Source organism: Camelus bactrianus, chromosome 20 (genome assembly GCF_048773025.1).
Source record: "Camelus bactrianus isolate YW-2024 breed Bactrian camel chromosome 20, ASM4877302v1, whole genome shotgun sequence".
In the NCBI taxonomy this organism is placed as follows: domain Eukaryota; kingdom Metazoa; phylum Chordata; class Mammalia; order Artiodactyla; family Camelidae; genus Camelus; species Camelus bactrianus.
This window is the reverse complement of record NC_133558.1, coordinates 45,394,553-45,421,479: the sequence shown is the minus strand read 5'-3', so window position 1 is coordinate 45,421,479 and position 26,927 is coordinate 45,394,553.

The window sequence follows — 26,927 nt, the reverse complement described above, 5'->3', positions numbered from 1 at the left end:
CACATGCTAACAAATCTGTCGTGAATATTTGTCGAATCCGTTATGCATGTAGCATGTTTGGACCACGGAATTTCACGGGGAGGGAGGTTATGTAAATTACATTTCTATTGGTTAGAAATCACTCCAAGAGATTTTTCCTGAGAAAACTGCCTGATTTTCGAAACTGGCGTTAGGAAAAATCTACGAACTCATGTTAATAGTTTCTAGGTGTAAATATGCCTTGTGTTGTGGATGAAAGTTTGGTAATCCAAATGCTAACAACTGTGTAGTGAATATTTGTAGAATCCGAGATACATGATTCGTGTTCGGAACACAGAACATCACGGTGAGCCAATTTATGTAAATTAAATTTCTAGTGGGTAGAACTCGCTGCAAGATTTTTTTCTGCGAAATCTTCATGATTGTGGAAACTGACCTTTGGAAATCTCTGGAAAATCAGAGTAAATGCTTCTATGTGTCAATGTCCCTTATATTGTGATGGAAGTTCATAAAACCACATGCAAACAAATCTGTGGTGAATATTTGTAGAAAGCGTTATGCATGTAGTTTGATAGTAACACGAAAATTCCCAGGATTGAATCTATGTAAATTATATGTCTATTGGGTAGAACTCACTCGAACTCATTTATTCCTGAGAAAACTGCCTGATTTTCAAAACTGGCATTAGGAAAAACTGCAAAATCCGAGTTCATGTTTCTAGGTGTAAATATGCCTTCTATAGAGGATGAAAGTTTGGTAATCTAAATGTTCACAACTCATTAGAGAATGTTGAAAACTTGATGAATATAGCATCTTCAGAACACAGAATGTCACGGTGAGAGATACTATCTAAATTACAATTCATTTGGGTAGAACCCACTTGAAGAGTATTTATCTGCGAAAACTTCATGATTTTCAAAACTGATGTTAGGAAAAAGCTGCGAAATAAGAGTAAATACTACTAGGTGTAAATATCCCTATTACGGTGGATGAAAGTTTGGTAATCCAGATGTTCACAACTCAGTAAGAATATTTATCAAATCCGCGATGCATGTAGCGTGTTCTGAACATGGAATGTCATGGTAAGTGAAACTATTTTAAATTCATGTCTATTGCATAGAAATCGCTCCAAGAGTATTTTTCTGTCAAAAGTGCCTGTCCTTTACAATTGGCATTAGAACAAAGCTGCAAACACAGAGAAAAGGATTCTAGGTGTTAATATGTCTTGTACGGTGGATGAAAGTTCGGTAATACACATGTTCACAACTCATTAAAGAATGTTTGTCGAATCCGTGATCTATGTAGCGTATTCGGAACACAGAATACCATGGTGATAGAAACTTTGTAAATTAAATGTCTATTGGGTAGAATTCGCTCCAAGAGCATTTTTCTGTGAAATCTGCAAGATTTTAGAACATGATGTTAGGAGAAATCTACTAAATCAAAATAAATTTTATATTTATATATATGCCTTGTATGTTGAATGAAATTTTGGTAATACACATGTTCGCCACTCATTAAAGAATGTTTGTCAAACAAGTGATGCATGTGTAGCGTGTTCAGAACCCGGAATATCACAGGGAGGGAAACAATGTAAATAACATGTCTATTGAGAAGAACTCACTCCAACAGTATTTTTCTGCGAAAACTGCATGATTTTAGAAACTGAAATTTGGACAAATCTAATAATACAGAATAAAACTTTCTATGTATAAATATGCATTCTAATGTGGATGAAAGTTCGGTAATACACATGACCACAACTCATTAAACAAAGTTGGTCGAATCCTTGATGCATGTAACGTGTTCAGAATTCGGAATGTCACGGTGAATGAAACTAGGTAAATTACATATCTTTTGGGTAGAAATCGCTCCAAGAGCATTTTTCTGCCAAATCTGCCTCATTTTCAAAACTGGGATTAAAACTAACCTGTGAAATCTGAGAAAATTCTTCAAAGTGTCAGTAAGCCTTGTATGGTGGATGAAAGGGCTGTAATCCACAGGCTAACAACTCTGTAGTGAATATTTGTCGAATCCGAGATACATGAAGCGTGTTCGGAACACATAATATCACGGTGGGCGAATCGATGAAAATTACATTTCTATTGGGTAGAACTCGCTCCAAGAGATTTTTCCTAAAAAATCTGCCTCATTTTCGAAACTGGCATTTGGAAATCTCTGCTAAATCAGAGAAAATGCTTCTATGTAACAATATGCATTTTATTGTGATGGAAATTCATAAAACCACATGCAAACAAATCTGTTGTGTATATTTGTAGAAAGCGTTATGCATGTAAAGTGATAGTAACACAGAAATTCCCGGGGATGGAATCTATGTAAGTTACATGTCTATTGGATAGAACTCGCTCGAACACATTTTTCCTGAGAAAACTGCCTGATTTTCAAAAGTGGCATCAGGAAAAACTGCCAAATCAGATTTCATGTTTTTATGTGCAATTATGCCATGTATTTTGGATGAAAATTCGGTAATCTACATGTTCACAACTCATTGGAGAAAGTTTGTTGAAACCTTGATGCATGTAAAGTGTTAGGAAAACGGAATGTCACTGTGTGGGAAACTATGTAAATTACATTTCTATTGGGAAGTACTCGCTCCACGAGGATTTTTCTGCGTATGTGCCTCATTTACAAAACTGGCGTTAGGAAAAACTTTTGAAGTATGAGGAAATGCTTCGAAGTGTCAATATGGCTTTTACGGTGGATGAAAGTTCAGTAATCATCATGCTAACAACTCTGTAGTGAATATTTGTAGAATGCGTGATGCATGTACCTTTTTCGGAATACGGATTTTCACGATGACATGTTGTATGTAAATTGCATGTCTATTAGTTAGAACTCGCTCCAAGAGTATTTTCCTGTGAAAACTGCCTGAATTTTGAAACTGCCGATTGGAAAAACCTGCGAACTCTGAGTTAATATGTCTAGGTGATAATATGCCTTGTTTGGTGTTTCAAAGTTGGGTAATCCAGATGTTTACAAGTCATTAAAAATGTTTGTAGAATTTGTGATGCATGTAGCGTGTTCAGAACACGGAATATCATGGTGAGAGAAACTATGTATATTACATGTCTATTGGGAAGTACTCGCTCCAACTGAATTTTTCTGCGAAAACTGGCTCATGTTCGAAACTGGCATTTGGAATACTCTGCGTAATCAAAGAAAATGCTTCTAAGTATCAATAAGCCTTTTATCGTGTTGAAAGTTTGGTAATACACATGCAAACAAATTTGTAGTGAATATTTGTCGAATCCATTATGCAAGTAGTGTGTTCGTAACATGGAAATTCACGGCGAAGGAATCTATGTAAATTACATGTCTATTGGGTAGAATTCACTACAACAGATTTTTCCTGAGAAAACTGCCTGATTTTTGAAGCTGATGCTAGGAAAAAGCTGCGAAATTTGAGTCAATGCTTTTAGGTGTCAATATGTCTTGTATGGTGGATGAAAGTTCGGTAATCCACATGCTCAGAACACAGTTGTGAATGTTTTTTGAATTCGTGATGCATGTAGCGTGTCCAGAACACGGAATGTCATGGTAACTGAAACTTTGTAAACGACATTTCTATTGGATAAAACTCGCTCCAAGAGGATTTTTCTGTGAAAACTGCCTGATTTTCAAAACTGGCATAAGGAAAACGCTGCAGATTCTGAGTACATGTTTCTAGGTTTAAATATGCCTTGTATGGTGGATGAAAATTCGGTAATCCACATGCTAACAACTCAGAAGTGAATATTTGTCGAACCTGTGGTGCATGTAGCATGTTCGGAACACGGAATGTCATGGTGATGGAATCTATGTAATTTAAATATCTATTGGGTAGAACATGCTCCAGGAGAATTTACCTGTGAAAATTCCCTTATTTTATAAACTGCCATTAGGAAGATGCTGTGAACTCAGAATCATGTTTTCTAAGTGTAAATATACCTTGTGTGGTGGATGAAAGATCGGTAATCCAAACGCTCTCAACTCATTAAATAATGTTTGTGGAATGTGTGATGCATATAGCGTGTTCGATTCACGGAATATCATGGTAAGTGAAACTATGTAAATTACATGTGTACTGGTTAGAACCCACTCCAAGAGAATTTTTCTGTGTTAAATGCCTGATTTTTGAAACTGGCATTAGGGAAAAATGGTGAAATCAGTGTAAATGATTCTAGGTGTAAATATGCCTTGTATGGTGGATGAAAGTTTGGTAATCCACATGCTTAAAACTCATGAAAGAATGTTTGTTGAATCCGAGATGATTGTAGTGTGATCAGAACACGGAATTTCACGGCGAGGGAATGTAAGCAAATAACATGTCTATTGGGTAGAACTCGCTCCAAGAGCTTTTCCCTTCGAAAACTGCCTGATTTTCGAAACTGTCTTTAGGAAAAATGCAGCAAACACAGAGTAATTTTTTCTAGGAGTCAATATGCTTTGTATGGTGGAAGAAAGTTCTGTAATCCAAATGCTCACAACTCATTAAAGAATATTTTTCGAATCAGTGATGAATGTAGCGCGTTCGGAACACAGAATGTCACGGTGAGGGAAACTATGAAAATAACAATTCTACTGGTTAGAACTCGCTTGAATTGAATTTTTCTGCGAAAATTTCATGATTTTTGAAACTGGATTTTAGAAAAACCTGCAAAATCAGAATAAATACTTCAAGGTGTAAATATGCCTTGTATGGTGGATGAAAGTTCGGTAATCCACAAGCTCACACTCATTAAAGAACGTTTGTCGAATACATCATGCATGTAACATTCAGAATATGGAATGTCATACTGAAGGAAAAAATGTAAGTTTCATGTATATTGGGTAGAACTCGCTTGAAGAGAATTTTTCTGCAAAATGTGACTCATATCAAAACTGCCATTAAGAGAACCCTGTGAAATCTGAGAAAATGCTACTAAGTGTCAATATGCCTTGAATGGTGCATGGAAGTCCGGTAATCCACATGTTAACAAGAGTGTAGTAAATATTTTTCAAACAGTGATTCATGTAGTGCATTCAGAAAATGGAATTTTATGGTAATGAAACTATGTAAATTACAATTCTCTTGGGTAGAACTAGCTAGAATAGAATTTTTTTGCGAAAACTGCTTCATTTTTGAATCTGGAGTTTGGAAAACGCTGCAAAATCTGAGAAAATTCTTCTAAGTAGAAATATACATTGTATTGTTAGGAATGTTTGATAATCCACATGCTGACAAATCTGTCGTGAATATTTGTCGAATCCGTTATGCATGAAGCATTTTTGGACCACGGAATTTCACGGCAAGGGAGGTTATGTAAATTACATTTCTATTGGTTAGAAATCACTCCAAGAGATTTTTCCTGAGAAAACTGCCTGATTTTCGAAACTGACATTAGGAAAAATCTGCGAACTCAGGTTAATAGTTTCTAGGTGTAAATATGCCTTGTGTGGTGGATGAAAGTTTGGTAATCCGAATGCTAACAACTGTGTAGTGAATATTTGTAGAATCCGAGATACATGATTCGTGTTCGGAACACAGAACATCACGGTGAGCCAATTTATGTAAATTAAATTTCTAGTGGGTAGAACTCGCTGCAAGATTTTTTTCTGCGAAATCTTCATGATTGTTGAAACTGACCTTTGGAAATCTCTGGAAAATCAGAGTAAATGCTTCTACGTATCAATATCCCATATATTGTGATGGAAGTTCATAAAACCACATGCAAACAAATCTGTGGTGAATATTTGTAGAAAGCGTTATGCATGTAGTTTGATAATAACACGAAAATTCCCAGGATTGAATCTATGTAAATTATATGTCTATTGGGTAGAACTCACTCGAACTCATTTTTTCCTGAGAAAACTGCCTGATTTTCAAAACTGGCATTAGGAAAAACTGCAAAATCCGAGTTCATGTTTCTAGGTGTAAATATGCCTTCTATAGAGGATGAAAGTTTGGTAATCTAAATGTTCACAACTCATTAGAGAATGTTGAAATCTTGATGAATATAGTGTCTTCAGAACACAGAATGTCACGGTGAGAGATACTATCTAAATTACAATTCATTTGGGTAGAACCCACTTGAAGAGTATTTATCTGCGAAAACTTCATGATTTTCAAAACTGATGTTAGGAAAAAGCTGCGAAATAAGAGTAAATACTACTAGGTGTAAATATCCCTATTACGGTGGATGAAAGTTTGGTAATCCAGATGTTCACAACTCAGTAAGAATATTTATCAAATCCGCGATGCATGTAGCGTGTTCTGAACATGGAATGTCATGGTAAGTGAAACTATTTTAAATTCATGTCTATTGCATAGAAATCGCTCCAAGAGTATTTTTCTGTCAAAAGTGCCTGTCCTTTACAATTGGCATTAGAACAAAGCTGCAAACACAGAGAAAAGGATTCTAGGTGTTAATATGTCTTGTACGGTGGATGAAAGTTCGGTAATACACATGTTCACAACTCATTAAAGAATGTTTGTCGAATCCGTGATCTATGTAGCGTATTCGGAACACAGAATTCCATGGTGATAGAAACTGTAAATTAAATGTCTATTGGGTAGAATTCGCTCCAAGAGCATTTTTCTGTGAAATCTGCAAGATTTTAGAACATGATGTTAGGAGAAATCTACTAAATCAAAATAAATTTTATATTTATATATATGCCTTGTATGTTGAATGAAATTTTGGTAATACACATGTTCGCCACTCATTAAAGAATGTTTGTCAAACAAGTGATGCATGTGTAGCGTGTTCAGAACCCGGAATATCACAGGGAGGGAAACAATGTAAATAACATGTCTATTGAGAAGAACTCACTCCAACAGTATTTTTCTGCGAAAACTGCATGATTTTAGAAACTGAAATTTGGACAAATCTAATAATACAGAATAAAACTTTCTATGTATAAATATGCATTCTAATGTGGATGAAAGTTCGGTAATACACATGACCACAACTCATTAAACAAAGTTGGTCGAATCCTTGATGCATGTAACGTGTTCAGAATTCGGAATGTCACGGTGAATGAAACTAGGTAAATTACATATCTTTTGGGTAGAAATCGCTCCAAGAGCATTTTTCTGCCAAATCTGCCTCATTTTCAAAACTGGGATTAAAACTAACCTGTGAAATCTGAGAAAATTCTTCAAAGTGTCAGTAAGCCTTGTATGGTGGATGAAAGGGCTGTAATCCACAGGCTAACAACTCTGTAGTGAATATTTGTCGAATCCGAGATACATGAAGCGTGTTCGGAACACATAATATCACGGTGGGCGAATCGATGAAAATTACATTTCTATTGGGTAGAACTCGCTCCAAGAGATTTTTCCTAAAAAATCTGCCTCATTTTCGAAACTGGCATTTGGAAATCTCTGCTAAATCAGAGAAAATGCTTCTATGTAACAATATGCATTTTATTGTGATGGAAATTCATAAAACCACATGCAAACAAATCTGTTGTGTATATTTGTAGAAAGCGTTATGCATGTAAAGTGATAGTAACACAGAAATTCCCGGGGATGGAATCTATGTAAGTTACATGTCTATTGGATAGAACTCGCTCGAACACATTTTTCCTGAGAAAACTGCCTGATTTTCAAAAGTGGCATTAGGAAAAACTGCCAAATCAGATTTCATGTTTTTATGTGCAATTATGCCATGTATTTTGGATGAAAATTCGGTAATCTACATGTTCACAACTCATTGGAAAAAGTTTGTTGAAACCTTGATGCATGTAACGTGTTAGGAAAACGGAATGTCACTGTGTGGGAAACTATGTAAATTACATTTCTATTGGGAAGTACTCGCTCCACGAGGATTTTTCTGCGTATGTGCCTCATTTACAAAACTGGCGTTAGGAAAAACTTTTGAAGTATGAGGAAATGCTTCGAAGTGTCAATATGGCTTTTACGGTGGATGAAAGTTCAGTAATCATCATGCTAACAACTCTGTAGTGAATATTTGTAGAATGCGTGATGCATGTACCTTTTTCGGAATACGGATTTCACGATGACATGTTGTATGTAAATTGCATGTCTATTAGTTAGAACTCACTCCAAGAGTATTTTCCTGTGAAAACTGCCTGAATTTTGAAACTGCCAATTGGAAAAACCTGCGAACTCTGAGTTAATATGTCTAGGTGATAATATGCCTTGTTTGGTGTTTCAAAGTTGGGTAATCCAGATGTTTACAAGTCATTAAAAATGTTTGTAGAATTTGTGATGCATGTAGCGTGTTCAGAACACGGAATATCATGGTGAGAGAAACTATGTATATTACATTTCTATTGGGAAGTACTCGCTCCAACTGAATTTTTCTGCGAAAACTGGCTCATGTTCGAAACTGGCATTTGGAATACTCTGCGTAATCAAAGAAAATGCTTCTAAGTATCAATAAGCCTTTTATCGTGTTGAAAGTTTGGTAATACACATGCAAACAAATTTGTAGTGAATATTTGTCGAATCCATTATGCAAGTAGCGTGTTCGTAACATGGAAATTCACGGCGAAGGAATCTATGTAAATTACATGTCTATTGGGTAGAATTCACTACAACAGATTTTTCCTGAGAAAACTGCCTGATTTTTGAAGCTGATGCTAGGAAAAAGCTGCGAAATTTGAGTCAATGCTTTTAGGTGTCAATATGTCTTGTATGGTGGATGAAAGTTCGGTAATCCACATGCTCAGAACACAGTTGTGAATGTTTTTTGAATTCGTGATGCATGTAGCGTGTCCAGAACACGGAATGTCATGGTAACTGAAACTTTGTAAACGACATTTCTATTGGATAAAACTCGCTCCAAGAGGATTTTTCTGTGAAAACTGCCTGATTTTCAAAACTGGCATAAGGAAAACGCTGCAGATTCTGAGTACATGTTTCTAGGTTTAAATATGCCTTGTATGGTGGATGAAAATTCGGTAATCCACATGCTAACAACTCAGAAGTGAATATTTGTCGAACCTGCGGTGCATGTAGCATGTTCGGAACACGGAATGTCATGGTGATGGAATCTATGTAATTTAAATATCTATTGGGTAGAACATGCTCCAGGAGAATTTACCTGTGAAAATTCCCTTATTTTATAAACTGCCATTAGGAAGATGCTGTGAACTCAGAATCATGTTTTCTAAGTGTAAATATACCTTGTGTGGTGGATGAATGTTCGGTAATCCAAACGCTCTCAACTCATTAAATAATGTTAGTGGAATGTGTGATGCATATAGCGTGTTCGATTCACGGAATATCATGGTAAGTGAAACTATGTAAATTACATGTGTACTGGTTAGAACCCACTCCAAGAGAATTTTTCTGTGTTAAATGCCTGATTTTTGAAACTGGCATTAGGGAAAAATGGTGAAATCAGTGTAAATGATTCTAGGTGTAAATATGCCTTGTATGGTGGATGAAAGTTTGGTAATCCACATGCTTAAAACTCATGAAAGAATGTTTGTTGAATCCGAGATGATTGTAGTGTGATCAGAACACGGAATTTCACGGCGAGGGAATGTAAGCAAATAACATGTCTATTGGGTAGAACTCGCTCCAAGAGCTTTTCCCTTCGAAAACTGCCTGATTTTCGAAACTGTCTTTAGGAAAAATGCAGCAAACACAGAGTAATTTTTTCTAGGAGTCAATATGCTTTGTATGGTGGAAGAAAGTTCTGTAATCCAAATGCTCACAACTCATTAAAGAATATTTTTCGAATCAGTGATGAATGTAGCGCGTTCGGAACACAGAATGTCACGGTGAGTGAAACTATGAAAATAACAATTCTACTGGTTAGAACTCGCTTGAATTGAATTTTTCTGCGAAAATTTCATGATTTTTGAAACTGGATTTTAGAAAAACCTGCAAAATCAGAATAAATACTTCAAGGTGTAAATATGCCTTGTATGGTGGATGAAAGTTCGGTAATCCACAAGCTCACACTCATTAAAGAACGTTTGTCGAATACATCATGCATGTAACATTCAGAATATGGAATGTCATACTGAAGGAAAAAATGTAAGTTTCATGTATATTGGGTAGAACTCGCTTGAAGAGAATTTTTCTGCAAAATGTGACTCATATCAAAACTGCCATTAAGAGAACCCTGTGAAATCTGAGAAAATGCTACTAAGTGTCAATATGCCTTGAATGGTGCATGGAAGTCCGGTAATCCACATGTTAACAAGAGTGTAGTAAATATTTTTCAAACAGTGATTCATGTAGTGCATTCAGAAAATGGAATTTTATGGTAATGAAACTATGTAAATTACAATTCTCTTGGGTAGAACTAGCTAGAATAGAATTTTTTTGCGAAAACTGCTTCATTTTTGAATCTGGAGTTTGGAAAACGCTGCAAAATCTGAGAAAATTCTTCTAAGTAGAAATATACATTGTATTGTTAGGAATGTTTGATAATCCACATGCTGACAAATCTGTCGTGAATATTTGTCGAATCCGTTATGCATGAAGCATTTTTGGACCACGGAATTTCACGGCAAGGGAGGTTATGTAAATTACATTTCTATTGGTTAGAAATCACTCCAACAGATTTTTCCTGAGAAAACTGCCTGATTTTTGAAACTGACATTAGGAAAAATCTGCGAACTCAGGTTAATAGTTTCTAGGTGTAAATATGCCTTGTGTGGTGGATGAAAGTTTGGTAATCCGAATGCTAACAACTGTGTAGTGAATATTTGTAGAATCCGAGATACATGATTCGTGTTCGGAACACAGAACATCACGGTGAGCCAATTTATGTAAATTAAATTTCTAGTGGGTAGAACTCGCTGCAAGATTTTTTTCTGCGAAATCTTCATGATTGTTGAAACTGACCTTTGGAAATCTCTGGAAAATCAGAGTAAATGCTTCTACGTATCAATATCCCATATATTGTGATGGAAGTTCATAAAACCACATGCAAACAAATCTGTGGTGAATATTTGTAGAAAGCGTTATGCATGTAGTTTGATAATAACACGAAAATTCCCAGGATTGAATCTATGTAAATTATATGTCTATTGGGTAGAACTCACTCGAACTCATTTTTTCCTGAGAAAACTGCCTGATTTTCAAAACTGGCATTAGGAAAAACTGCAAAATCCGAGTTCATGTTTCTAGGTGTAAATATGCCTTCTATAGAGGATGAAAGTTTGGTAATCTAAATGTTCACAACTCATTAGAGAATGTTGAAATCTTGATGAATATAGTGTCTTCAGAACACAGAATGTCACGGTGAGAGATACTATCTAAATTACAATTCATTTGGGTAGAACCCACTTGAAGAGTATTTATCTGCGAAAACTTCATGATTTTCAAAACTGATGTTAGGAAAAAGCTGCGAAATAAGAGTAAATACTACTAGGTGTAAATATCCCTATTACGGTGGATGAAAGTTTGGTAATCCACATGTTCACAACTCAGTAAGAATATTTATCAAATCCGCGATGCATGTAGTGTGTTCTGAACATGGAATGTCATGGTAAATGAAACTATTTTAAATTCATGTCTATTGCATAGAAATCGCTCCAAGAGTATTTTTCTGTCAAAAGTGCCTGTCCTTTACAATTGGCATTAGAACAAAGCTGCAAACACAGAGAAAAGGATTCTAGGTGTTAATATGTCTTGTACGGTGGATGAAAGTTCGGTAATACACATGTTCACAACTCATTAAAGAATGTTTGTCGAATCCGTGATCTATGTAGCGTATTCGGAACACAGAATACCATGGTGATAGAAACTTTGTAAATTAAATGTCTATTGGGTAGAATTCGCTCCAAGAGCATTTTTCTGTGAAATCTGCAAGATTTTAGAACATGACGTTAGGAGAAATCTACTAAATCAAAATAAATTTTATATTTATATATATGCCTTGTATGTTGAATGAAATTTTGGTAATACACATGTTCGCAACTCATTAAAGAATGTTTGTCAAACAAGTGATGCATGTGTAGCGTGTTCAGAACCCGGAATATCACAGGGAGGGAAACAATGTAAATAACATGTCTATTGAGAAGAACTCACTCCAACAGTATTTTTCTGCGAAAACTGCATGATTTTAGAAACTGAAATTTGGACAAATCTAATAATACAGAATAAAACTTTCTATGTATAAATATGCATTCTAATGTGGATGAAAGTTCGGTAATACACATGACCACAACTCATTAAACAAAGTTGGTCGAATCCTTGATGCATGTAACGTGTTCAGAATTCGGAATGTCACGGTGAATGAAACTAGGTAAATTACATATCTTTTGGGTAGAAATCGCTCCAAGAGCATTTTTCTGCCAAATCTGCCTCATTTTCAAAACTGGGATTAAAACTAACCTGTGAAATCTGAGAAAATTCTTCAAAGTGTCAGTAAGCCTGGTATGGTGGATGAAAGTGCTGTAATCCACAGGCTAACAACTCTGTAGTGAATATTTGTCGAATCCGAGATGCATGTAGCATGTTCAGAACACAGAATTTCACGGTGTGTGAATCCATGTAAATTACAGGTCTATTGGTTAGAACCCGCTCCAAGAGGTTTTTGCCATGAAATCTGCCTCATTTTCGAAACTGGCATTTGGAAAGCTCTGTGAAATCAGAGAAAATTCTTCTAAGCATCAATATGCCTTTATTGTGATGAAAGTCCTGTAATCCACATGCAAACAACTCTGTAGTGTATTTTTGTCAAATCCTTTCTGCATGTAGCGTGTACAAAACACGAAATTTCACAGTGGGGAATCTATGTAATTTACATATCTATTGGGTAGAACACTCTCCAACAGTTTGTTACTTTGAAAACTGCCTGATTTTGGAAACTGGTGTAAGGAAAAATCTGCCGAAATCAGAATAATAGTTTCTAGGTGTAAATATGCCTTGTATGGTGGTTGAAAGTTTGGTAATCCACATGCTAACAGCTCTGTAGTGAATGTTTGTCGAATCCGAGATACATGAAGCGTGTTCGGAACACATAATATCACGGTGGGCGAATCGATGAAAATTACATTTCTATTGGGTAGAACTCGCTCCAAGAGATTTTTCCTACGAAATCTGCTTCATTTTCATAACTGGCATTTGGAAATCTCTGCAAAATCAAAGAAAATGCTTCTAAGTAACTATATGCATTGTATTGTGATGGAAATTCGTAAAACCACATGCAAACAAATCTGTTGTGTATATTTGTAGAAAGCGTTATGCATGTAGAGTGATAGTAACACAGAAATTCCCGGGGATGGAATCTATGTAAGTTACATGTCTATTGGATAGAACTCGCTCGAACACATTTTTCCTGAGAAAACTGCCTGATTTTCAAAAGTGGCATTAGGAAAAACTGCCAAATCAGATTTCATGTTTCTATGTGAAATTATGCCATGTATGTTGGATGAAAGTTCAGTAATCTACATGTTCACAACTCATTGGAGAAAGTTTGTTGAAACCTTGATGCATGTAACGTGTTAGGAAAACGGAATGTCACTGTGAGGGAAACTATGTAAATTACATTTCTATTGGGAAGTACTCGCTCCACGAGGATTTTTCTGCGTATGTGCCTCATTTACAAAACTGGCGTTAGGAAAATCTTTTGAAGTATGAGGAAATGCTTCGAAGTGTCAATATGGCTTTTACGGTGGATGAAAGTTCAGTAATCATCATGCTAACAACTCTGTAGTGAATATTTGTAGAATGCGTGATGCATGTACCTTTTTCGGAATACGGATTTTCACGATGACATGTTGTATGTAAATTGCATGTCTATTAGTTAGAACTCACTCCAAGAGTATTTTCCTGTGAAAACTGCCTGAATTTTGAAACTGCCGATTGGAAAAACCTGCGAACTCTGAGTTAATATGTCTAGGTGATAATATGCCTTGTTTGGTGTTTCAAAGTTGGGTAATCCAGATGTTTACAAGTCATTAAAAATGTTTGTAGAATTTGTGATGCATGTAGCGTGTTCAGAACACGGAATATCATGGTGAGAGAAACTATGTATATTACATGTCTATTGGGAAGTACTCGCTCCAACTGAATTTTTCTGCGAAAACTGGCTCATGTTCGAAACTGGCATTTGGAATACTCTGTGTAATCAAAGAAAATGCTTCTAAGTATCAATAAGCCTTTTATCGTGTTGAAAGTTTGGTAATACACATGCAAACAAATTTGTAGTGAATATTTGTCGAATCCATTATGCAAGTAGTGTGTTCGTAACATGGAAATTCACGGCGAAGGAATCTATGTAAATTACATGTCTATTGGGTAGAATTCACTACAACAGATTTTTCCTGAGAAAACTGCCTGATTTTTGAAGCTGATGCTAGGAAAAAGCTGCGAAATTTGAGTCAATGCTTTTAGGTGTCAATATGTCTTGTATGGTGGATGAAAGTTCGGTAATCCACATGCTCAGAACACAGTTGTGAATGTTTTTTGAATTCGTGATGCATGTAGCGTGTCCAGAACACGGAATGTCATGGTAACTGAAACTTTGTAAACGACATTTCTATTGGATAAAACTCGCTCCAAGAGGATTTTTCTGTGAAAACTGCCTGATTTTCAAAACTGGCATAAGGAAAACGCTGCAGATTCTGAGTACATGTTTCTAGGTTTAAATATGCCTTGTATGGTGGATGAAAATTCGGTAATCCACATGCTAACAACTCAGAAGTGAATATTTGTCGAACCTGCGGTGCATGTAGCATGTTCGGAACACGGAATGTCATGGTGATGGAATCTATGTAATTTAAATATCTATTGGGTAGAACATTCTCCAGGAGAATTTACCTGTGAAAATTCCCTTATTTTATAAACTGCCATTAGGAAGATGCTGTGAACTCAGAATCATGTTTTCTAGGTGTAAATATACCTTGTGTGGTGGATGAAAGATCGGTAATCCAAACGCTCTCAACTCATTAAATAATGTTTGTGGAATGTGTGATGCATATAGCGTGTTCGATTCACGGAATATCATGGTAAGTGAAACTATGTAAATTACATGTCTACTGGTTAGAACCCACTCCAAGAGAATTTTTCTGTGTTAAATGCCTGATTTTTGAAACTGGCATTAGGGAAAAATGGTGAAATCAGTGTAAATGATTCTAGGTGTAAATATGCCTTGTATGGTGGATGAAAGTTTGGTAATCCACATGCTTAAAACTCATGAAAGAATGTTTGTTGAATCCGAGATGATTGTAGTGTGATCAGAACACGGAATTTCACGGCGAGGGAATCTAAGCAAATAACATGTCTATTGGGTAGAACTCGCTCCAAGAGCTTTTCCCTTCGAAAACTGCCTGATTTTCGAAACTGTCTTTAGGAAAAATGCAGCAAACACAGAGTAATTGTTTCTAGGAGTCAATATGCTTTGTATGGTGGAAGAAAGTTCTGTAATCCAAATGCTCACAACTCATTAAAGAATGTTTTTCGAATCAGTGATGAATGTAGCGCGTTCAGAACACAGAATGTCACGGTGAGTGAAACTATGAAAATAACAATTCTACTGGTTAGAACGCGCTTGAATTGTATTTTTCTGCGAAAATTTCATGATTTTTGAAACTGGGTTTTAGGAAAAACCTGCAAAATCAGAATAAATACTTCAAGGTGTAAATATGCCTTGTATGGTGGATGAAAGTTCGGTAATCCACAAGCTCACACTCATTAAAGAACGTTTGTCGAATACATCATGCATGTAACATTCAGAATATGGAATGTCATACTGAAGGAAAAAATGTAAGTTTCATGTATATTGGGTAGAACTCGCTTGAAGAGAATTTTTCTGCAAAATGTGACTCATATCAAAACTGCCATTAGGAGAACCCTGTGAAATCTGATAAAATGCTACTAAGTGTCAATATGCCTTGAATGGTGCATGGAAGTCCGGTAATCCACATGTTAACAAGAGTGTAGTAAATATTTTTCAAACCGTGATTCATGTAGTGCATTCGGAAAATGGAATTTTATGGTAATGAAACTATGTAAATTACAATTCTATTGGGTAGAACTAGCTAGAATAGAATTTTTTTGCGAAAACTGCTTCATTTTTGAATCTGGAGTTTGGAAAACGCTGCAAAATCTGAGAAAATACTTCTAAGTAGAAATATACATTGTATTGTTAGGAATGTTTGATAATCCACATGCTAACAAATCTGTCGTGAATATTTGTCGAATCCGTTATGCATGTAGCATGTTTGGACCACGGAATTTCACGGCGAGGGAGGTTATGTAAATTACAATTCCATTGGTTAGAAATCACTCCAAGAGGTTTTTCCTGAGAAAACTGCCTGATTTTCGAAACTGGCGTTAGGAAAAATCTGCCAACTCAGGTTAATAGTTTCTAGGTGTAAATATGCCTTGTGTGGTGGATGAAAGTTTGGTAATCCAAATGCTAACAACTGTGTAGTGAATATTTGTAGAATCCGAGATACATGATTCGTGTTCGGAACACAGAACATCACGGTGAGCCAATTTATGTAAATTAAATTTCTAGTGGGTAGAACTCGCTGCAAGATTTTTTTCTGCGAAATCTTCATGATTGTGGAAACTGACCTTTGGAAATCTCTGGAAAATCAGAGTAAATGCTTCTATGTGTCAATGTCCCTTATATTGTGATGGAAGTTCATAAAACCACATGCAAACAAATCTGTGGTGAATATTTGTAGAAAGCGTTATGCATGTAGTGTGATAGTAACACGAAAATTCCCAGGATTGAATCTATGTAAATTATATGTCTATTGGGTAGAACTCACTCGAACTCATTTTTTCCTGAGAAAACTGCCTGATTTTCAAAACTGGCATTAGGAAAAACTGCAAAATCCGAGTTCATGTTTCTAGGTGTAAATATGCCTTCTATAGAGGATGAAAGTTTGGTAATCTAAATGTTCACAACTCATTAGAGAATGTTGAAAACTTGATGCATATAGCGTCTTCAGAACACAGAATGTCACGGTGAGAGATACTATCTAAATTACAATTCATTTGGGTAGAACCCACTTGAAGAGTATTTATCTGCGAAAACTTCATGACTTTCAAAACTGATGTTAGGAAAAAGCTGCGAAATAAGAGTAAATACTACTAGGTGTAAATATCCCTATTACGGTGGATGAAAGTTTGGTAATCCACATGTTCACAACTCAGTAAGAATATTTATCAAATCCGCGATGCATGTAGTGTGTTCTGAACATGGAATGTCATGGTAAGTGAAACTATTTTAAATTCATGTCTATTGCATAGAAATCGCTCCAAGAGTATTTCTCTGTCAAAAGTGCCTGTCCTTTACAATTGGCATTAGAACAAAGCTGCAAACACAGAGAAAAGGATTCTAGGTGTTAATATGTCTTGTACGGTGGATGAAAGTTCGGTAATACACATGTTCACAACTCATTAAAGAATGTTTGTCGAATCCGTGATCTATGTAGCGTATTCGGAACACAGAATACCATGGTGATAGAAACTTTGTAAATTAAATGTCTATTGGGTAGAATTCGCTCCAAGAGCATTTTTCTGTGAAATCTGCAAGATTTTAGAACATGACGTTAGGAGAAATCTACTAAATCAAAATAAATTTTATATTTATATATATGCCTTGTATGTTGAATGAAATTTTGGTAATACACATGTTCGCAACTCATTAAAGAATGTTTGTCAAACAAGTGATGCATGTGTAGCGTGTTCAGAACCCGGAATATCACAGGGAGGGAAACAATGTAAATAACATGTCTATTGAGAAGAACTCACTCCAACAGTATTTTTCTGCGAAAACTGCATGATTTTAGAAACTGAAATTCGGACAAATCTAATAATTCAGAATAAAGCTTTCTATGTATAAATTTGCATTCTAATGTGGATGAAAGTTCGGTAATACAAATGACCAGAACTCATTAAACAAAGTTGTTCGAATCCGTGATGCATGTAACATGTTCAGAATTCGGAATGTCACGGTGAGTGAAACTAGGTAAATTACATATCTTTTGGGTAGAACTCGCTCCAAGAGCATTTTTCTGCCAAATCTGCCTCATTTTCAAAACTGGGATTAAAACTAACCTGTGAAATCCGAGAAAATTCTTCAAAGTGTCAGTAAGCCTTGTATGGTGGATGAAAGTGCTGTAATCCACAGGCTAACAACTCTGTAGTGAATATTTGTCGAATCCGAGATGCATGTAGCATGTTCAGAACGCGGAATTTCACGGTGTGTGAATCCATGTAAATTACAAGTCTATTGGTTAGAACCCGCTCCAAGAGGTTTTTGCCATGAAATCTGCCTCATTTTCGAAACTGGCATTTGGAAAGCTCTGTGAAATCAGAGAAAATTCTTCTAAGCATCAATATGCCTTTATTGTGATGAAAGTCCTGTAATCCACATGCAAACAACTCTGTAGTGTATTTTTGTCGAATCCTTTCTGCATGTAGCGTGTACAAATCACGAAATATAACAGTGGGGGAATCTATGTAATTTACATATCTATTGGGTAGAACACTCTCCAACAGTTTGTTACTTTGAAAACTGCCTGATTTTCAAAACTGCTATTAGGAAAAAGCTGCAAACTCAGAGTTAATATTTCTAGGTGTAAATATGCCTTGTATGGTGGATGAAAGTTCTGTAATACACATGTACACAACTCATTAAAAATGTTAGTCAAATCCGTGATGTATGTAATGTGTTCTGAACACGGAGTGTCACCGTGAGGGAAACTATGTAAATTATATTTCTATTGGTTAGAACCCGCTCCAGGAGCATTTTACTGAAAAATTTGCCTCAGTTTCGACACTGGATTTATGGAAACACTGCAAAATCTGAGTAAATGCTTTAAGGTGACAATATGTCTTCAATGGTTTATTAAAGAACTGTAATTCACATGCTAACAACTAAGCCGTGAATATTTGTTGAATCCGTGTTGCATGTACAGTTTTCTGGTACCGAATGTTACAGTGATGGTATCTATGAAAATGAGATGTCTATTGGATAGAACATGCACCAAGAGAATTTTTCTGCAAAAACTGCCTGATTTTCGGAACCGACATTAGGAAAATTCTGCAAAATCTGAGTAAAACTTTCTACATGAAAATATGCCTTGTATGGTGGATGAAAGTTCAGTACTCCACATGCTAATTGTCATAAAATGTATTTGTCGAATCCGTGATGAATTTAAAGTTTTCAGAAAAAGGATTGTCTCGGTGAGTGAAACTCTGAAAATAACAATTCTACTGGATAGAACACGCTCCAAGAGAAATTTTTTTGTGAAAACTGCCTCATTCTCTAAACTGGCATTTGGAAAATTCTGCGAAATCAGAGAAAATGCTTCTAAGTATCAACATGCCTATTGTTGTTTTGAAAGTTCAGTAATCTACATGGAAACAAAACTGTAGTGAATATTTGTCGAGTCCATTGTGCATGTAGCATGTTTGGACCACGGAATTTCACGGCCAGGGAATTTATGTAAATTGCTTTTCTATTGGTTAGAAATCGCTCCAAGATTTTTTTCGAGAAAACTGCCTGATTTTGGAAACTGGCATAAGGAAAAATCTGCGAAATCAGAATAATAGTTTCTAGGTGTAAATATGCCTTGTATGGTGGTTGAAAGTTTGGTAATCCACATGCTAACAGCTCTGTAGTGAATATTTGTCGAATCCGAGATACATGAAGCGTGTTCAGAACACATAATATCACGGTGGGCGAATCGATGAAAATTACATTTCTATTGGGTAGAACTCGCTCCAAGAGATTTTTCCTACGAAATCTGCATCATTTTCATAACTGGCATTTGGAAATCTCTGCAAAATCAAAGAAAATGCTTCTAAGTAACTATATGCATTGTATTGTGATGGAAATTCGTAAAACCACATGCAAACAAATCTGTTGTGTATATTTGTAGAAAGCGTTATGCATGTAGAGTGATAGTAACACAGAAATTCCCGGGGATGGAATCTATGTAAGTTACATGTCTATTGGATAGAACTCGCTCGAACACATTTTTCCTGAGAAAACTGCCTGATTTTCCAAAGTGGCATTAGGAAAAACTGCCAAATCAGATTTCATGTTTCTATTTGAAATTATGCCATGTATGTTGGATGAAAGTTCGGTAATCTACATGTTCACAACTCATTGGAGAAAGTTTGTTGAAACCTTGATGCATGTAACGTGTTAGGAAAACGGAATGTCACTGTGAGGGAAACTATGTAAATTACATTTCTATTGGGAAGTACTCGCTCCACGAGGATTTTTCTGCGTATGTGCCTCATTTACAAAACTGGCGTTAGGAAAAACTTTTGAAGTATGAGGAAATGCTTCGAAGTGTCAATATGGCTTTTACGGTGGATGAAAGTTCAGTAATCATCATGCTAACAACTCTGTAGTGAATATTTGTAGAATGCGTGATGCATGTACCTTTTTCGGAATACGGATTTTCACGATGACATGTTGTATGTAAATTGCATGTCTATTAGTTAGAACTCGCTCCAAGAGTATTTTCCTGTGAAAACTGCCTGAATTTTGAAACTGCCGATTGGAAAAACCTGCGAACTCTGAGTTAATATGTCTAGGTGATAATATGCCTTGTTTGGTGTTTCAAAGTTGGGTAATCCAGATGTTTACAAGTCATTAAAAATGTTTGTAGAATTTGTGATGCATGTAGCGTGTTCAGAACACGGAATATCATGGTGAGAGAAACTATGTATATTACATGTCTATTGGGAAGTACTCGCTCCAACTGAATTTTTCTGCGAAAACTGGCTCATGTTCGAAACTGGCATTTGGAATACTCTGCGTAATCAAAGAAAATGCTTCTAAGTATCAATAAGCCTTTTATCGTGTTGAAAGTTTGGTAATACACATGCAAACAAATTTGTAGTGAATATTTGTCGAATCCATTATGCAAGTAGCGTGTTCGTAACATGGAAATTCACGGCGAAGGAATCTATGTAAATTACATGTCTATTGGGTAGAATTCACTACAACAGATTTTTCCTGAGAAAACTGCCTGATTTTTGAAGCTGATGCTAGGAAAAAGCTGCGAAATTTGAGTCAATGCTTTTAGGTGTCAATATGTCTTGTATGGTGGATGAAAGTTCGGTAATCCACATGCTCAGAACACAGTTGTGAATGTTTTTTGAATTCGTGATGCATGTAGCGTGTCCGGAACACGGAATGTCATGGTAACTGAAACTTTGTAAACGACATTTCTATTGGATAAAACTCGCTCCAAGAGGATTTTTCTGTGAAAACTGCCTGATTTTCAAAACTGGCATAAGGAAAACGCTGCAGATTCTGAGTACATGTTTCTAGGTTTAAATATGCCTTGTATGGTGGATGAAAATTCGGTAATCCACATGCTAACAACTCAGAAGTGAATATTTGTCGAACCTGCGGTGCATGTAGAATGTTCGGAACACGGAATGTCATGGTGATGGAATCTATGTAATTTAAATATCTATTGGGTAGAACATGCTCCAGGAGAATTTACCTGTGAAAATTCCCTTATTTTATAAACTGCCATTAGGAAGATGCTGTGAACTCAGAATCATGTTTTCTAGGTGTAAATATACCTTGTGTGGTGGATGAATGATAGGTAATCCAAACGCTCTCAACTCATTAAATAATGTTTGTGGAATGTGTGATGCATATAGCGTGTTCGATTCACGGAATATCATGGTAAGTGAAACTATGTAAATTACATGTGTACTGGTTAGAACCCACTCCAAGAGAATTTTTCTGTGTTAAATGCCTGAATTTTGAAACTGGCATTAGGGAAAAATGGTGAAATCAGTGTAAATGATTCTAGGTGTAAATATGCCTTGTATGGTGGATGAAAGTTTGGAAATACACATGCTTAAAACTCATGAAAGAATGTTTGTTGAATCCGAGATGATTGTAGTGTGATCAGAACACGGAATTTCACGGCGAGGGAATGTAAGCAAATAACATGTCTATTGGGTAGAACTCGCTCCAAGAGCTTTTCCCTTCAAAAACTGCCTGATTTTCGAAACTGTCTTTAGGAAAAATGCAGCAAACACAGAGTAATTGTTTCTAGGAGTCAATATGCTTTGTATGGTGGAAGAAAGTTCTGTAATCCAAATGCTCACAACTCATTGAAGAATATTTTTCGAATCAGTGATGAATGTAGCGCATTCGGAACACAGAATGTCACGGTGAGGGAAACTATGAAAATAACAATTCTACTGGTTAGAACTCGCTTGAATTGAATTTTTCTGCGAAAATTTCATGATTTTTGAAACTGGATTTTAGGAAAAACCTGCAAAATCAGAATAAATACTTCAAGGTGTAAATATGCCTTGTATGGTGGATGAAAGTTCGGTAATCCACATGCTCACACTCATTAAAGAACGTTTGTCGAATACATCATGCATGTAACATTCAGAATATGGAATGTCATACTGAAGGAAAAAATGTAAGTTTCATGTATATTGGGTAGAACTCGCTTGAAGAGAATTTTTCTGCAAAATGTGACTCATATCAAAACTGCCATTAGGAGAACCCTGTGAAATCTGAGAAAATGCTACTAAGTGTCAATATGCCTTGAATGGTGCATGGAAGTCCGGTAATCCACATGTTAACAAGAGTGTAGTAAATATTTTTCAAGCCGTGATTCATGTAGCGCATTCGGAAAATGGAATTTTATGGTAAAGAAACTATGTAAATTACAATTCTATTGGGTAGAACTAGCTAGAATAGAATTTTTTTGCGAAAACTGCTTCATTTTTGAATCTGGAGTTTGGAAAACGCTGCAAAATCTGAGAAAATTCTTCTAAGTAGAAATATACATTGTATTGTTAGGAATGTTTGATAATCCACATGCTAACAAATCTGTCGTGAATATTGTTCGAATCCGTTATGCATGTAGCATGTTTGGACCACGGAATTTCACGGCGAGGGAGGTTATGTAAATTACATTTCTATTGGTTAGAAATCACTCCAAGAGATTTTTCCTGAGAAAACTGCCTGATTTTCGAAACTGGCGTTAGGAAAAATCTGCGATTTCAGATTAATAATTTCTAGGTGTAAATATGCCTTGTGAGGTGGATGAAGTTTGGTAATCCGAATGGGAACAACTGTGTAGTGAATATTTGTAGAATCCGAGATACATGATTCGTGTTCGGAACACAGAACATCACGGTGAGCGAATTTATGTAAATTAAATTTCTAGTGGGTAGAACTCGCTGCAAGAGTTTTTTCTGCGAAATCTTCATGATTGTTGAAACTGGCCTTTGGAAATCTCTGGAAAATCAGAGAAAATGCTTCTGCGTATCAATATCCCTTATATTGTGATGGAAGTTCATAAAACCACATGCAAACAAATCTGTGGTGAATATTTGTAGAAAGCGTTATGCATGTAGTGTGATAGTAACACGAAAATTCCCAGGATTGAATCTATGTAAATTATATGTCTATTGGGTAGAACTCACTCGAACTCATTTTTTCCTGAGAAAACTGCCTGATTTTCAAAACTGGCATTAGGAAAAACTGCAAAATCCGAGTTCATGTTTCTAGGTGTAAATATGCCTTCTATAGAGGATGAAAGTTTGGTAATCTAAATGTTCACAACTCATTAGAGAATGTTGAAAACTTGATGCATATAGCGTCTTCAGAACACAGAATGTCACGGTGAGAGATACTATCTAAATTACAATTCATTTGGGTAGAACCCACTTGAAGAGTATTTATCTGCGAAAACTTCATGATTTTCAAAACTGATGTTAGGAAAAAGCTGCGAAATAAGAGTAAATACTACTAGGTGTAAATATCCCTATTACGGTGGATGAAAGTTTGGTAATCCACATGTTCACAACTCAGTAAGAATATTTATCAAATCCGCGATGCATGTAGCGTGTTCTGAACATGGAATGTCATGGTAAGTGAAACTATTTTAAATTCATGTCTATTGCATAGAAATCGCTCCAAGAGTATTTTTCTGTCAAAAGTGCCTGTCCTTTACAATTGGCATTAGAACAAAGCTGCAAACACAGAGAAAAGGATTCTAGGTGTTAATATGTCTTGTACGGTGGATGAAAGTTCGGTAATACACATGTTCACAACTCATTAAAGAATGTTTGTCGAATCCATGATCTATGTAGCGTATTCGGAACACAGAATACCATGGTGATAGAAACTGTAAATTAAATGTCTATTGGGTAGAATTCGCTCCAAGAGCATTTTTCTGTGAAATCTGCAAGATTTTAGAACATGACGTTAGGAGAAATCTACTAAATCAAAATAAATTTTATATTTATATATATGCCTTGTATGTTGAATGAAATTTTGGTAATACACATGTTCGCAACTCATTAAAGAATGTTTGTCAAACAAGTGATGCATGTGTAGCGTGTTCAGAACCCGGAATATCACAGGGAGGGAAACAATGTAAATAACATGTCTATTGAGAAGAACTCACTCCAACAGTATTTTTCTGCGACAACTGCATGATTTTAGAAACTGAAATTCGGACAAATCTAATAATTCAGAATAAAGCTTTCTATGTATAAATATGCATTCTAATGTGGATGAAAGTTCGGTAATACAAATGACCAGAACTCATTAAACAAAGTTTTTCGAATCCGTGATGCATGTAACGTGTTCAGAATTCGGAATGTCACGGTGAGTGAAACTAGGTAAATTACATATCTTTTGGGTAGAACTCACTCCAAGAGCATTTTTCTGCCAAATCTGCCTCATTTTCAAAACTGGGATTAAAACTAACCTGTGAAATCCGAGAAAATTCTTCAAAGTGTCAGTAAGCCTTGTATGGTGGATGAAAGTGCTGTAATCCACAGGCTAACAACTCTGTAGTGAATATTTGTCGAATCCGAGATGCATGTAGCATGTTCAGAACACGGAATTTCACGGTGTGTGAATCCATGTAAATTACAAGTCTATTGGTTAGAACCCGCTCCAAGAGGTTTTTGCCATGAAATCTGCCTCATTTTCGAAACTGGCATTTGGAAAGCTCTGTGAAATCAGAGAAAATTCTTCTAAGCATCAATATGCCTTTATTGTGATGAAAGTCCTGTAATCCACATGCAAACAACTCTGTAGTGTATTTTTGTCGAATCCTTTCTGCATGTAGCGTGTACAAAACACGAAATATCACAGTGGGGGAATCTATGTAATTTACATATCTATTGGGTAGAACACTCTCCAACAGTTTGTTACTTTGAAAACTGCCTGATTTTCAAAACTGCTATTAGGAAAAAGCTGCAAACTCAGAGTTAATATTTCTAGGTGTAAATATGCCTTGTATGGTGGATGAAAGTTCTGTAATACACATGTACACAACTCATTAAAAATGTTAGTCAAATCCGTGATGTATGTAACATGTTCTGAACACGGAGTGTCACCGTGAGGGAAACTATGTAAATTATATTTCTATTGGTTAGAACCCGCTCCAGGAGCATTTTACTGAAAAATTTGCCTCAGTTTCGACACTGGATTTATGGAAACACTGCAAAATCTGAGTAAATGCTTTAAGGTGACAATATGTCTTCAATGGTTTATTAAAGATCTGTAATTCACATGCGAACAACTAAGCAGTGAATATTTGTTGAATCCGTGTTGCATGTACAGTTTTCTGGTACCGAATGTTACAGTGATGGTATCTATGAAAATGAGATGTCTATTGGATAGAACATGCACCAAGAGAATTTTTCTGCAAAAACTGCCTGATTTTCGAAACCGACATTAGGAAAATTCTGCAAAATCTGAGTAAAACTTTCTACGTGAAAATATGCCTTGTATGGTGGATGAAAGTTCAGTACTCCACATGCTAATTGTCATAAAATCTATTTGTCGAATCCGTGATGAATTTAAAGTTTTCAGAAAAAGGATTGTCTCAGTGAGTGAAACTCTGAAAATAACAATTCTACTGGATAGAACACGCTCCAAGAGAAATTTTTTTGTGAAAACTGCCTCATTCTCTAAACTGGCATTTGGAAAATTCTGCGAAATCAGAGAAAATGCTTCTAAGTATCAACAAGCCTTGTGTTGTTTTGAAAGTGCACTAATCTACATGGAAACAAACCTGTAGTGAATATTTGTCGAGTCCATTGTGCATGTAGCATGTTCGGACCACGGAATTTCACGGCCAGGGAATTTATGTAAATTGCTTTTCTATTGGTTAGAAATCGCTCCAAGAGTTTTTTCGAGAAAACTGCCTGATTTTGGAAACTGGCGTGAGGAAAAATCTGCCGAAATCAGAATAAAAGTTTCTAGGTGTAAATATGCCTTGTATGGTGGTTGAAAGTTTGGTAATCCACATGCTAACAGCTCTGTAGTGAATGTTTGTCGAATCCGAGATACATGAAGCGTGTTCGGAACACATAATATCACGGTGGGCGAATCGATGAAAATTACATTTCTATTGGGTAGAACTCGCTCCAAGAGATTTTTCCTACGAAATCTGCTTCATTTTCATAACTGGCATTTGGAAATCTCTGCCAAATCAAAGAAAATGCTTCTAAGTAACAATATGCATTGTATTGTGATGGAAATTCGTAAAACCACATGCAAACAAATCTGTTGTGTATATTTGTAGAAAGCGTTATGCATGTAGAGTGATAGTAACACAGAAATTCCCGGGGATGGAATCTATGTAAGTTACATGTCTATTGGATAGAACTCGCTCGAACACATTTTTCCTGAGAAAACTGCCTGATTTTCAAAAGTGGCATTAGGAAAAACTGCCAAATCAGATTTCATGTTTCTATGTGAAAATATGCCATGTATGTTGGATGAAAGTTCTGTAATCTACATGTTCACAACTCATTGGAGAAAGTTTGTTGAAACCTTGATGCATGTATCGTGTTAGGAAAACGGAATGTCTCTGTGAGGGAAACTATGTAAATTACGTTTCTATTGGGAAGTACTCGCTCCACGAGGATTTTTCTGCGTATGTGCCTCATTTACAAAACTGGCGTTAGGAAAATCTTTTGAAGTATGAGGAAATGTTTCTAAGTGTCAATATGGCTTTTACGGTGGATGAAAGTTCAGTAA